This window comes from Passer montanus, unplaced genomic scaffold (genome assembly GCF_014805655.1).
Source record: "Passer montanus isolate IOZ18808 unplaced genomic scaffold, ASM1480565v1 scaffold16, whole genome shotgun sequence".
Taxonomy (NCBI): Eukaryota; Metazoa; Chordata; class Aves; order Passeriformes; family Passeridae; genus Passer; species Passer montanus.
This window is the reverse complement of record NW_024363160.1, coordinates 4,924,943-4,938,046: the sequence shown is the minus strand read 5'-3', so window position 1 is coordinate 4,938,046 and position 13,104 is coordinate 4,924,943. Positions and strand designations below refer to the sequence as shown.

Sequence of the window (13,104 nt, the reverse complement as noted above, 5' to 3'; positions counted from 1 at the left end):
TAGCGTAAGATTTCTCTCTACAGTACTCTAGATTTTTACAAAATTTAAAGGAAAGAAATGCAATCTACTACATTCATGTAAATTTCAACTTTTCCACAAAAAAAAATGTTTTTCATAAACTCCCAGTTCCAATTTTAGGGGAAAAAAGCTTTTAGGGGGCAATTGTATAAATCTCAACAGATGCTCATTTCCTAATACTTCAGTTCTCATCTTACCACCCACACAGAACTTCACTCTCAGATTAGGAGTATCATTTTAACACTGATTACATTAAATTCACCATAATCAAGCATCCATTTTACAAGCATCTTCATAGGCAATTCATGTTAACTAATGTCACTACTGAACAGCAGTGACTGAACACAGAATAATCTTATCACATTTCATGCAAGACACAACTCCCCAGTTTTGAGGTCTAGCCATGAAAACACTTTCCCTTTATTTATCACAAACCAATTCAATGTAGATCAAGTATCCTTCACAGAGAAGACCAGATTCATTAAAGATTACACATACCAGTATTTTATGTCAGCTCTTTCAGAAACACAGCTTCTGTGGGAATTAGGGTGCTCTGAACTGACTCCAGGGTTCTAGGTAAGCACCAATCCAGCCCTGCTTTGCAAGCTCACAGAAGCTAGCCTTATTCAGGCTTGATACTTGGAATCTACTGTAAGTTTCTCATTTGCATCCTTAAATTAATACCCAAGGCTCTTAAAACTTGTTTCAATATAAGGCAGTTTTATTTTCCGTATTGCACTTTATTTTCTGACAGCATTCCCTTTACACAAACATGTATTAGAACACAGTCAAAAATGAGACATTTGTCAGAATTTTCTGTCTCTACTGCAGCTGTAAACAACAAGCACTATAACTCAGAATGAAAAGACACACAAATATTTTCTATCACACTTGACACTAACTACAACAAAAACGACAATGAAATCACTACAAAGTTAGATGGAAACAGACTCTCCAGATCAAGAGTGACAGAAAACTGAGATTTCTCTAATCTATGTTCTTTTTGCTGAGAAATACTCCTTACAAAGCAAACCACTTCATGAAAAAAGGAGAGAGAGGTAAAAAAATGCTTTCATACTGGTAGCTTTTAGACTGGAAATTAAAACAGATTTTGTATCTGTTTGGGTTTTTTGCAAGTCTAAACTTATCATCATTCTAATTGCATCCCCTTTTTTGTGAACACACAGCAGCTGCTACCCACTACCTCAACTAACATGAAAAATAGACCAAATGAGCTTTAACTAGTAGGTTCATTTTCCAAAAAATTTGATCCAGTGGTAGACAAGCTGAATGTGCACAATTTCAGTCAGAGTTGTGGTGCAGTCTCACAACATACAGTCAAAACCAACATCTATAATTCCATAAGCAACACTAGTCAAAAGCCAAGGGCCGGAATTCTTAAACGACACTCCAACTGATGTATTCTTCCAACACTTGTATAATTTCAGATGGGTGTAGTGGTTAAAATAAACAGCTACAACTCTTTCCACTTGCAGAGAAGTGACCATGCAAGTGACCATGCAAGTATGTCAAATAATAGGACTGAAGCCTGGGACACTCAAAATTCAACAGAAATATTTCCAAGGATTTCAATGGAACCAAAATTTTAAACTATTCTTTGGCTTACGGAACCTACTTTTGCTGAACTGTCTATAATAGGAACACAGATATAGCCACACACTATAAAGCAAAACGATATTTTGAGTGAAAACTACCTCTCTGCTTCATCCTTGCCCTATAAATCCTTTCATGACACCCATTTTTTTACAGTGGTTTATTCCTCAATGTGATCACCACAGATTTCATACACAAATACTCATGTAATATTTGCTCTTATTAATGGATTTGAACTTCCTAAACACAGAAACTGTGTTTTGGTCAGCATGTGTGAAGTTATGAGATTATTTTCTATCACTGTATCAACCAAATCTATAGTCTTGGTGCAGAATGTAGCAACACTAAGGAAAAGACAGGTTGTTTTTTTTTTCCTCCACATAAATTAATTAGAAAAAAACCCCATGTAATTATATGGAAATTGCTTTTTATTTTCATATTTCCCTAATGCATTCGGTTTTTTAATCGAAAATTGAAATTGAGACAACTGAAAACAAACATACGATCAACCTGACAAGAAAATTTCATGTTCTCTATAGAGAATCTTGGCAGTGATATTTTTCTCTTTATTACATACACCTAACTCATTCTGAGTGCTATTCACTAGGAAAACAATATTTTAGAGTATTTGCATTTTTTAAAACAATTTGCTTAAATGATTACAAAAGCAGATCATTATTGAGAAGACCTGCACAATTACATTATGATTATGCAGTCCAGGTAAGTAGTGTAAATAAATACTAACTAATATGGTGTAAATAATAAGTGTAAATAAGTAATAACATCTCTTTGGCTAAGCATTTTCAAAGTAATATAAAACAAAAACAAATTATTAACTAGAATTATAAACTTAATTGAATAGAATGAACTCCAGAAAAAGGAAAATATGGAAAAAAGCACTGAAAAACTGCTTAACCTGTTTTCTCATTCACTGATGCTAGAAAATTAGGAAAGTTTAAAGAAAAGCATTGCTAGTTTGCAAAAAATGCTGAACATAATTAACAAAAGAGGAAATGAAACTTGATGTGGGCTTACATAATTTTACCCATATTTGGTTGGCATTTCATAAACAGTCATCCCCCAAACAACTAAAAACTCTTTCAGCAGGCTCATTTCCCACCTCTATATTTAGTGTGCAAGCCTCAAAAATACATATTTCTGACCTTAATAAGTCACTCTATGTGTTAAAAGACAACATTTATTCATGAGTACACTGAAAAGGTTCTCACATAAAATCTCAAATGCATATTTGTTGTAAAAGATTTATACCAAGTGAATATACTGATATATCAAACATACCTAAAATAAAACCACAGCATTTATATTCTACTTTCTTTCACTGCACTACCAAACTATTATTAGTCTGCATTTAAACAATCCGCAGGGGTCTCTTTTTCTAATTCTCAGTGGTATTATCCCTTCTTGAGAGCAGAGTTAAACAGGCACAGCACTGCCTGATGGAGTCGTAAGACAGTAATTCTTGAGCAACAAGCAGTTTAAGTCATCAGTGTCATTATACCAATTTCAACCTTCAATTTAAGTAATTTATTAGTGCACAGAGTTGGGTGGAAAAGCTCGTATTATTTCATATTCAACCTTTGCCATACGACAGACCATAATCAGCACATCTGAAAAATGTCAATTCCTTAGTTACAGTATAAAATATCAAACAAACCTAACAAGAAAGGCTGAAGGGTTGATCAACATGTGATATTATTTCTCAGCATAAAGTCCCATTCCTGGTCCTGGCACCAAAGCAAGGACCCTCTACTTCCATAACCAGTGTCACCATTATTTTCAAAGTTTCTAAAATGTTAGTCTTTCCACTCAGTGTACAGTATCCCATGTTACTTAAAACCAAGGTTTGTTCTGCTGTATCCACACAATCAATTTAAGACATCTCACATCAAACTCCCCCAGTGAAGAAGACAAAACTGCAACACAATCCAATTAAATGCAATAGGATATAGACAACTCACCAAGACTCAGCGATGCAGACAATGATTTCTAGGGGCTCTGTATGCAGGGGGCCTCACTACTCAGATACATCTCAAGTATGCTAGGAACAAATTTGAGAGAAAAATATTAGTCTTTTTTTTATGGAGATGGGCATAGAAAAACAAAAATATGATGTTTAGCACATTGCTGTTTTAAGCAAAACACAAGGAGGGAAACACAAACTTTGTGGAGTGTTATCTGCTTTTCCAGACATAACTACAACCCCCTTCCAGTTGCACAATCACTCCAGTCACACAACTTCCTTTCTACCTGCTGCCTACTGCAAATTCACAGTGATAGCAGCTAAAATGTTTACATTAACTTACACAGTACACAGCCTCTATTTTCACTAAAGAATCTGTGAGAACTCTGAAAATGCTTGGTTCCTTTTTTGGTTGACTGCTTGATTTGACAGCACGTTAGTTTCAAATCTCTAAAAAGGAGAAACTGGTGTTCTTTCAACCATTATTATAAGTTGCATGTATAAAAGCATGTTTTTTTTCTCTCAGCCTCCATTTACAATACTCCTGACCCAAGTGACAAGCATCAGTGAACAGAAAGCCTTTCACTCATATGGAGTCCCATAAAGCAGTAAAGAGTCCATAGAACAGACGCCATACATTGCACAGCAAAATAATTCCTTCAAGGGAGGAGGAGTGTGCAACTGCCCACACAAATATTATACCTGATTTTCTGTTTGTAGGTCAAAGAGCGCTTTATGACAAATGTATCCAAGCAAACCACCAAAGAAGAGTTTTCTACTTTCCTATTCTGACAAACAAAAAGGCAGAACATAAAGCAAATGAAAACACAAATAAAATGAAATACAAGAGTCATCAGCAAAAAAAAAAAAACCCAAAACCATACACTAATTATGCTTCAAGGGTAGCAGAATTTAGAATCAACCTCTTTGCCATTTCTGCCGTCTTACAGAAACCTTCTTCAAACAAACTCTGCATAAGTTCTTTCAGTCACAGACAGGATACCACTACAGTAAGAGACTATTTAGGGGCACCACTAACAAAGAAGTGTTCTTATATAAAATATACACACAGAAGATAAGCCTACATTATTTCCTCAGGAATGTCCAAAAAGCACACAAGCTCTGTGGATCACAAACTCAGGGCTTTGAGTGGGTCCTTGTTGACAGAAAAAAAATCATCTTGTCTTGGAATAAAATGTTAAGTAAGCTGCCAGATCTTTTGGCAGTTCAGAGAGACACCAAGGAGAAGCCAGTCTCAGCAGCAGGGGGGCTGCAGCCCCAGCTCACAGTGGGGAGACCTTTCCCCTGAGGGGCAGTAAACAGGACACTGCCTGTGCAAACAGGAGCTTTGCCCACTCACCTCCTGTCTTTTGCCTGCTGGGCACCAGTGAATGAGTACTCTACTACCATTTTGTTTCTTGACAACTAAGGTGGCTCCTCACTTTTATGTTCCTGCTGGTTTTCCGTATTTTTGCATCCCACCTCCTGGTTTCTGTGACCTCCAATAAAGGAACTCAAGGACAATGGCTTCTAACCATCACAGTAGTGTCCACAAGGCCCCACTGGAAAGGACAAGCTTTGCTGATTTTCATTTTTCTATTCATAAAATGTTTAACAACAATATTGTCTGAAACAAAGACAATGCATTATAGCTTCACAGTAGTACTACCTTCGAAACACAAAAACATGACTAACAAGACCTCTCTTCCCAAAAAAACCTTGAACTATGGAGCAACTAGCAACAGACTCATATACCTGAATAGAGGTATTATCTAGTATATTTCGGATACATTTCTCTACCTAAACTAGACTGTCAGTGAAGAAAAGAAGTGATGAACATGAAGTTATGGACAAGGAAATGATGTGTTAATCCTTTGCATTCCCTTCTCAAGCCCATTTTGGAGGCTGAAGAAAAAGGAAGCCAACTACCACCTATGCCTGTGCAAATTTACACCCAACCCACAGCAATCAGGAGGTTCTTGGGATCACCCTCAGAACTCAAGGGAACTACACTTGCAAGAAGCCAGGTCTCACCATGGCATAACTCTGTTAACAGGGGTGCACAAAGGCCCACATGAAGAGCAGGTCACTGCTTCAAACAATACACAAATTATCAACATTACCTATGATATAAAAATGGAATGCACCACAGCCACACCTGCCATTTTCCAACACCATCATCCAATCCTACATCCCACAAAGAGTAAAAGAAAACTGTTTTAAAGGTCAAAAAACCTCAACTAAAAACAATTGATACGGAACAGAATAACACACTGTCTTTTGACTTTGGAACACTTTACATCTTTATTTTCCATTTGCACATAGTCATTTCTTTCCCTTCTAGTCTCTATTCCAGATACCTAAGGCGCATTTACCTCCATGGTCCATAAAAACTTCATTGTGAACAAAAACAAACATCAATGCTACAAACTACAGTTAAGCTGAAAGGGAGTGGGAACTTCCACTTTCAGGCATACTTGGAAGAGATCATCCTCAGCACGCAAGCTTAGTGAGCATGAACTTAGTGAGGTTTTTTCTCATCTACATTGTCTTCAGGTTCCATCATTCTTAAACTAAGAAGAAAAGGAGCCACAAATGATCTCACCATCATGCAGTTATCACTAGCTTCACACAGAACTGTAGCAAAAAATATTTTGAGGCCTCATGAAAAATTCAGTATCTTTGTTTCAAAGTAACGCTTAAAAAAATCCAGCAAAACAAGCAAAAGTATGTTTGCACTGCAAATGCCAACAAAAATTGGCAAGCAATTAAAACAAAAAAACCTTTAAGCTATGCTATTAGAGCTACATTTTATAGCCTGTAAAGTATCAACAAGTTTTTTTGGGTTTTTTTTTTGCACCCCAGATAACAACAACCCTTCTGGACTCATTTAAAGAAAATAGTACATTTCTAGCTGTAAATTTTAATTTTGGAAAAATTACAAAGATTTAGACTGGAAGAAGAGCTTTTCTCCTTGAGAAGATAATTGAAAACTGAAATTTATTTATTTATTTCTATACACTCAATATTCCTCCACAAAGAATCTAATTCAGAAAATGGATAGAACAGGACAAGGACATTGTTCATGTATCTGGAGACCAAGGTATAAAACTGAGACTAGCAAGTGAAATTAGTTGACAATAATCACATGTATTTCTCAGAATATAAAAGTACTTAGTCAGCAAGTTCTGACAGCAATTTTGAAAGAGTAAAGAGAAAGGGCTGAAGAGCTACTTTGTGAAGTCAAAGCATGCTGTAAGCAGAATGAAGAAAAATAATCTCCACTGTAGCCAAGATGATACTTGAACTCTCAGATTCACAAGTATTAAAACTTATGACCTTGGGTTTTCATAGGGTTTAGGTTGCTTTGGGGTTTTTGGGTTTTTTAATTGATTTCAAAGTGCATCACACAGGGATATGATGAATTTTTAAGTTCATAAAAATAAGTGTAACAAAAGTGTCAGCATACACTCTCAAATTTATGAATAGGGTGACTTTCCTCTATTCTCAAGAAGTTTTATTTTTGAATGCAGTTTAGTATCTCCTACATAATCCATGAGGTACAAATAGGTGACAAACTGTATTGTTTTTAATTGGAGTGATTTTCTTCAAAAGCCATGGGCCAAGCTCATTAGAGATCAATACTGACAGCAATGAAAAACTAAATCTGTTCACACACAGATGAATTACAGCATAGGCAGAGTAAGAGTAAAATTCTATAATAATTCTGACTTAACAAGCAAAATGTTCTTTCACTTTCCATGCCTATTCTTCAGTCCCAGGCTTCTCCACTGAGGCAGCCAATAAAGCAGCCAATTGTGATATGCTCACTATAAATCCTACCCAAGAGCAACAATATGTCTTACACAGCTCACTAAAAAAGCATCAAAATAGCAACTCTCAGTCAACAGTACAGCAGATATATGTTCTCAATACGTCCCCTCATAGTAGCTCATGTGATCCATACTACTTAAGATTTATGGACAAATCAACACAGTCGGTAGATATTTTAATTAATTTGTTGCCTATACTCTCTGCCCTTTCATTAATCCAATAAAGGTTTCCATGTAATGGGGACAATTCTAGCAAAATACAAGTTTTCCTTTCCAAACAGAAAATAACTTCTTGAAGTTTAAAAACAAAGAGAAAAATGTAAATACGATTTACAGAGGACATTGCATCTTAGCTGCAAAAAACAAATACACATTCCAAAGAAGCTTCTTAATATCTAAGTAATGGGAGCACACTCACAGAAAGAGTGAGATTTACTATCAGTTGAAACTGCTAAAACGAGAGCAAAGGAAAAATATCTGTCAGTAACTGTATTAATGGGAGATTGTTATGGAAGCCATTTAAGGAAATGTAAGACTTGGAATAGCATAATGATGAAGCTGCAGAAGAAAAAAATGTGCATATTGTTAATATGCTGCGGTATAGCTTCAGACACTTAAATTAATGAACTAATTTCAAACTTCAAGATGTCAAGCACTCTGATGACGATACATTTTCCATAGGAATTGTTTCCATTATATATCCATAAAATTCTTAAATAAAATTCCCATTAGTCTTTAATTTGAATAACGTGCAATTTCCACAGAAAAAGATTGAAAAATCATAAACAGTTACAAAACACAGTGCAGCAAATCTACCACATTCAAGATCTATTTTTCAAACTATTCATCAACTCAAAATAATTGTATAAAATCGGCAAAAGTTCCAGATGCTCATGAGAGGAAAGGCTCTTCTAGGTAATAGGTAAATTCAGGACTGAATGAAAGAAAATTAATTTCTTCCACTCATTTTTCCATTGTATAAATGCTATTTCTGAATATTCACAACACTGACAAAATTGCTTTGTCTTAAAACTGTCTAAAAAATATCCTGGGTTTTTGCCTTTTTTTTTTCTAATTCTGTATCCTAAATTGATTAAACTATACCACCTGTCATTTTTCATGTCAGATTTCTACTTGGTATGTTTTGAAAAGGCTGAGCTACTGAATCATTAAAATAGGGAGTGTTTGCATAATGTAAATACTGCTGACAAACTACTAACTGTAGAACTGGTAAGATGCCTTTGTAATATGTAACCACTGATGTAATATTAGAAATTACTCTTACTACTCTAAGTTACCATTTCAGCAATACATATGACTGTTTAAAATGCTATTCCAACATAGAGCAGGAGTCCTGGAAACTGTATTTTATTCCCTGAAATCATAAAATATTATCAAAATATTATCTATAATAAATACATGAAATATATGTTATCTAAGCTCCATTATCCTGACGGGTAAAAGCCAAAGAATACTTCTGTAAGGTTTAAATTCCCAAGAGGAGAAGAGCTCAGATCCTGTCTGCAAGCACACAATGGAATCACAGCTGACGATGCACATCTTTTTCTGGATGTCTCCATATGCTCAGGAGGGTTTTTCCCCTCCTCTCCCTCCCTGTTTCTCCCTCTCCGCCTCCTTTGCTCCGAGCATTACATTGAAGAATTTGTCATTATCTGCTGCCAGAAGTATAAGAATGTTTTAACAACTAACAAAAATAAAGCAGTGCAGTGAACTTCACCTCATTTAAAAATAAAAATAGGGGATCCTGCCAGAGTAGCTGTCTGTAACTAAGTTAACTAAGAGCAGAAAATGGATGGATGAATGAATGTTGTTATATGCCTTCTATAAAGTAATTATCAATTATTACTCTGTTCTTAGTTTAAAATGCTGTGTCACACAGCAGAGTATATACAGTAACAACACATTTAACCTCTGACCTCTAAAGCCAAACATGGACGTAAATGAATATTGAGCATTTTAATGCCTATCAGAATACTGAAGAAATGTGTGGAATTTGTTAAATATACCTACTTGCATGCAAACTGCATCGTTCAGAGAGGCCAGCCACAGCAAATGTACAAAGAACTGAACATGGCAAGAACAGTTTTAGTTCAGCGTTCCCTTTCTCCAATGCACAATCTATTAGTGCTCGGCAGACAAAGAGAGTTACGTTTATATTTAAATTTGTTAGCAGTCTTTGGTTAGTCTTTTCTTTCAAATGAACTGACAGCATCCTCAAGGCTTAGACCTCTTAAGCCTCTGCAATTCTGGTGTCAGGTGTTAGAGAAACTCCAGCTGAGCACAGAAGCCCAGATTTTGCCAATGAGACGGTGACATCAGCAACAAAGGCAAGGAGCAGAAGACAGTGGGCATTGTAGCAGCAGCTGGCTCGCTCACTGACTTTGTTCTTCCTGCTGCAAAATCTGGGCTCCCTGCAGATGGGCTAGCTCTTACTGGTTTTTTGGAGGACGGAGGGAAAAGTTGGGAATGCCAACACTACAAATGGTTTACATGCCTCTTTCAACAGAGCCTTTCAGCGTTTTAATGAGCAAGCTACACCCTAAATGATTACAAAAATATAAACATTCTTAAGAATTTTTACTTCAGAGTCTCAGTTTAATGCAATACACTACACTATATGCAAATAAATCCCTTTTATTTTCTAATGTTTCCACCAGAAACAACCTTTATTTTCTCTCTCAAATATCATGATTCAAGTTAAAAAACTTAAATTGGTTCCAAAAGTACCATTCTTGATGGAAATAAAGTATTGAAATATCTTGAGTTTCAAATTTAGCATTGACACCAACAGGACACACAACGAGGAATTTACACACTCAGTAAAGAAGTGCCTTCAGACATTGCAGATACTGAAGAACCACATCAGACATGGATTCTCTCCCTAGTAAATAAAGACCACAAGCCTGAGAAAATACAAAGTTGAGAAATCTTCAGGTTTTATGTGAAATAAAAGAGTACAGTGACTAAAAAGATGAGGTGATTGCAGCACGTTTGACATGCATTTATTGCACAATGCCCATCGAGATAAAAACCTATTAAAAATAATGTGATTCTTCAAAATAATGAGTGATGTTAAAAAAAAAATGAACCTTTCTTCTTAAAGTTGTACTCAATATTCTTGAAGGTTGAGTCCATGACAAAGTATTTTCTTCAAGACTGTAGATAACCAAGATTTCCTATGAACATTAAGCTTCTCACACTTACGGATTAACCTTTTGGGGGCAATATACAACTTTCCTTATCTCATATGACACAACAGAGCTAACTTCTATGTCCAGTCCCCAAAGAGCTGTTACCACAAATGCAACAGTAAGGGATACAAATGCACGAGTGCCCATATGTGCTTGCATACACTTCTGTACATGTGCAAACCTGGTATATCCTATTTGTGACACCACTACTGACATAAACAAGTCTTCTGGAAAAAAGTAGGAGGCACCAAGTACCCACACCAAGTGCGACAAAAACAACCAGTTTCTATCCACACTAAGCTCTGTTTAAGAAAACAAGATCTCTGCTTTGGGACGTAATAGTTTCTATATGACATTAAAAATTATATACAACATGGGCATTTCTCAGAGAGCATCCAACACAGTGGAACGGCAGCTCCCTCCCTTTGGGCACTGCGAGAGGATTCCCCCATGAGAGGAGCCCACCAGGTGGCCCAACATTGCCAATGGGTTATGAGGAGCCAGGAAATCAACTGACTAGGGCTGTTTTTATAGTTCAGTACATAAAAAACCCAAAGGGGTAAAATCCAAATGACTGCCTTCACCCACAATGGCAGAACAAAAACTAAAAAAAAAGCTTTAAGTACAAAGACTAGCAGTCTTAAATGCTTACTTATTTACAGTGGCAATAGAGCTCTGCTGTAACTACCATAGCCAGGCACTATATGCTTAGCTCAAATTATACTTAAACATTATGGATTGAGTTCTAAAGCCTATTCACCTGCTTCTTACCACTCTGAGACAAAAAAATAAATAAATAAATAAAAACAATTATTATCGAACAAGCAAGCTGTTCTCCTTTCACAAGGAGACTTTCCCAGCTAAATTACAAGTATATTTATAGTGTCCCACATACGCACACTTCAGACCGAAGTATACAGGCTAACTCAAAGTAAGTATATATCATGATATATAGATATCACGGCTTCCCAGTGACTACCAACAACCTCCTTTTTTTTTTTTTTTAATTTTTATTTCCCTCTCCCCCACCTTTTTCTGCCAGGCGCTCGGGCAGGTTTCCCACAAACTACACGGCCTGAATGCCCCTCTCCGACAAGAGCAGAGCGCGGTCCCCGAGCTGCGGGGAACGCTCAGGCCCAAGCGGCGCCGAAGGAGCGAGGGGCAGCGAGGCAGGCGAGGACGCGGCTCCGGTTACGCCTCGGCCCGCAGCCGGGGAGCCGCGCGGTGCCCGCGGCGGCGCACACACCGCCCCCCGCGGAGGAGGGGAGGGGAGGGGAGGGGAGGGGCCGCGCACCGCCCTCCGCGGGGGCGGCGGGCACCTCCGGCCCCCGCGGCTCGGCCCGGCCCGGCGCTGCGCGGCGCGCACGGGCAGGCACAACCCCCGCGCAGAAAGTTAGAGAAGTTGCCCGCTTCGCCCCCTCCTTCCCCTCGCGTCCCCTGAGAGCGCGGAGCGGCGGCGAGGCGCCCTGCGCAGGGGGAAGGGGAGAGGGCGTCGGGCGGCGCGGTCCCTGCCCGCGCGGAAAGGGGCGCCGGCCCCGCGGACGGAGCGCCGAGCGGCCCGCGCCGCTGCGCACCGAGCCGTTGTCAGCCGGGGAAAGGGAGGCGGCGTCGCTCTGCTCCCCAAATTACCCCTTTTGTCATCGGGGAGAGACCCTCCCTCAAGTTTCGCTATCGCTGCGTGGTGGGGGTGAGGGGGAACGTCCTGAACAGCCCCTTCAGAATCGCACCCCGCTGCCCCAACCTCTCCCAGCCCGGCCAGGGCAGTCCCTGACCCCCAGACCAGCCCCTCGCCTTCCCGGTTCCTCGCACTTTCCCCCCCAGCCAGGGGCGCGGAGAGGCGGCACCCGACCTCCGCCTGGCCTGGGAGCAGGAAACCGGCCCCTCGGCCCGGCAGGGTGGGGTGCCCTATCCCCCCCTCCCTCGCCGAAACAGGGGGACGTCCCGGAGAAGTAACCCCGCGCGGCCACCCCCCACCGCCGGGCGCGGGGGTGCGAGCACGATGCCCCGGCGAGGGGCGGCCCCGCGGTCCCTCTGCTCCCCGCGGAGGGGCCGCAGCCCCCGCCCNCCCGGGCGTCCCCCCGGCGCTACACGGGGCGGCCGGGCAGGCGCGGGGGGCCCGGGCACACCCCCGCCGCGCCGGGGCCGTGCGGGAGCCGTTACCGAGGTCAGTGCCGTCTCCCGCCGCTGCCGCCGGCGCTGACCTTCGCTTTGTAAGATGAAGCTGAAGCTGAGGCTGCGGCCGCCATGTTCCTTTTTAATAACTGCCTGCTTGTTTATTTCAATGGAGACCCTCCCACCGCTCGCCCTCCTCCTCCTCCTCCTCCCCTTCTACCCAGAGGAGGGCTGGACGGGGAGGAGGCAGGGGGAGGCACAAGTCACTCCCCCCTGCCCCCGGGCACGGCGGCAGCGGCCGGGCCGCGGGCGGGGGGAGGCCGGGCCGGGCGGG

At 40.3% G+C, this 13,104-nt stretch overlaps 1 protein-coding gene across 3 annotated transcripts in view; it reads right to left on the bottom strand.

Annotated features, from left to right (window-relative positions):
• Nucleotides 1-12,972, bottom strand: part of NCOA2 (nuclear receptor coactivator 2) — a 188,379-nt gene extending 175,407 nt beyond the window's left edge. The window contains exons 1-2 of one of the 3 annotated variants that reach the window (XM_039702781.1): nucleotides 12,819-12,972; nucleotides 3,612-3,691 (exon numbers count right to left, since the gene is read on the bottom strand). The gene's annotated coding sequence lies outside the window, so the exon portion shown is untranslated. The remainder of the gene's footprint in view (nucleotides 1-3,611; nucleotides 3,692-12,818) is intronic. The other 2 variants (XM_039702782.1, XM_039702784.1) reach the window with 2 other exon arrangements.
• Nucleotides 12,973-13,104: the final 132 nt, after the last annotated feature.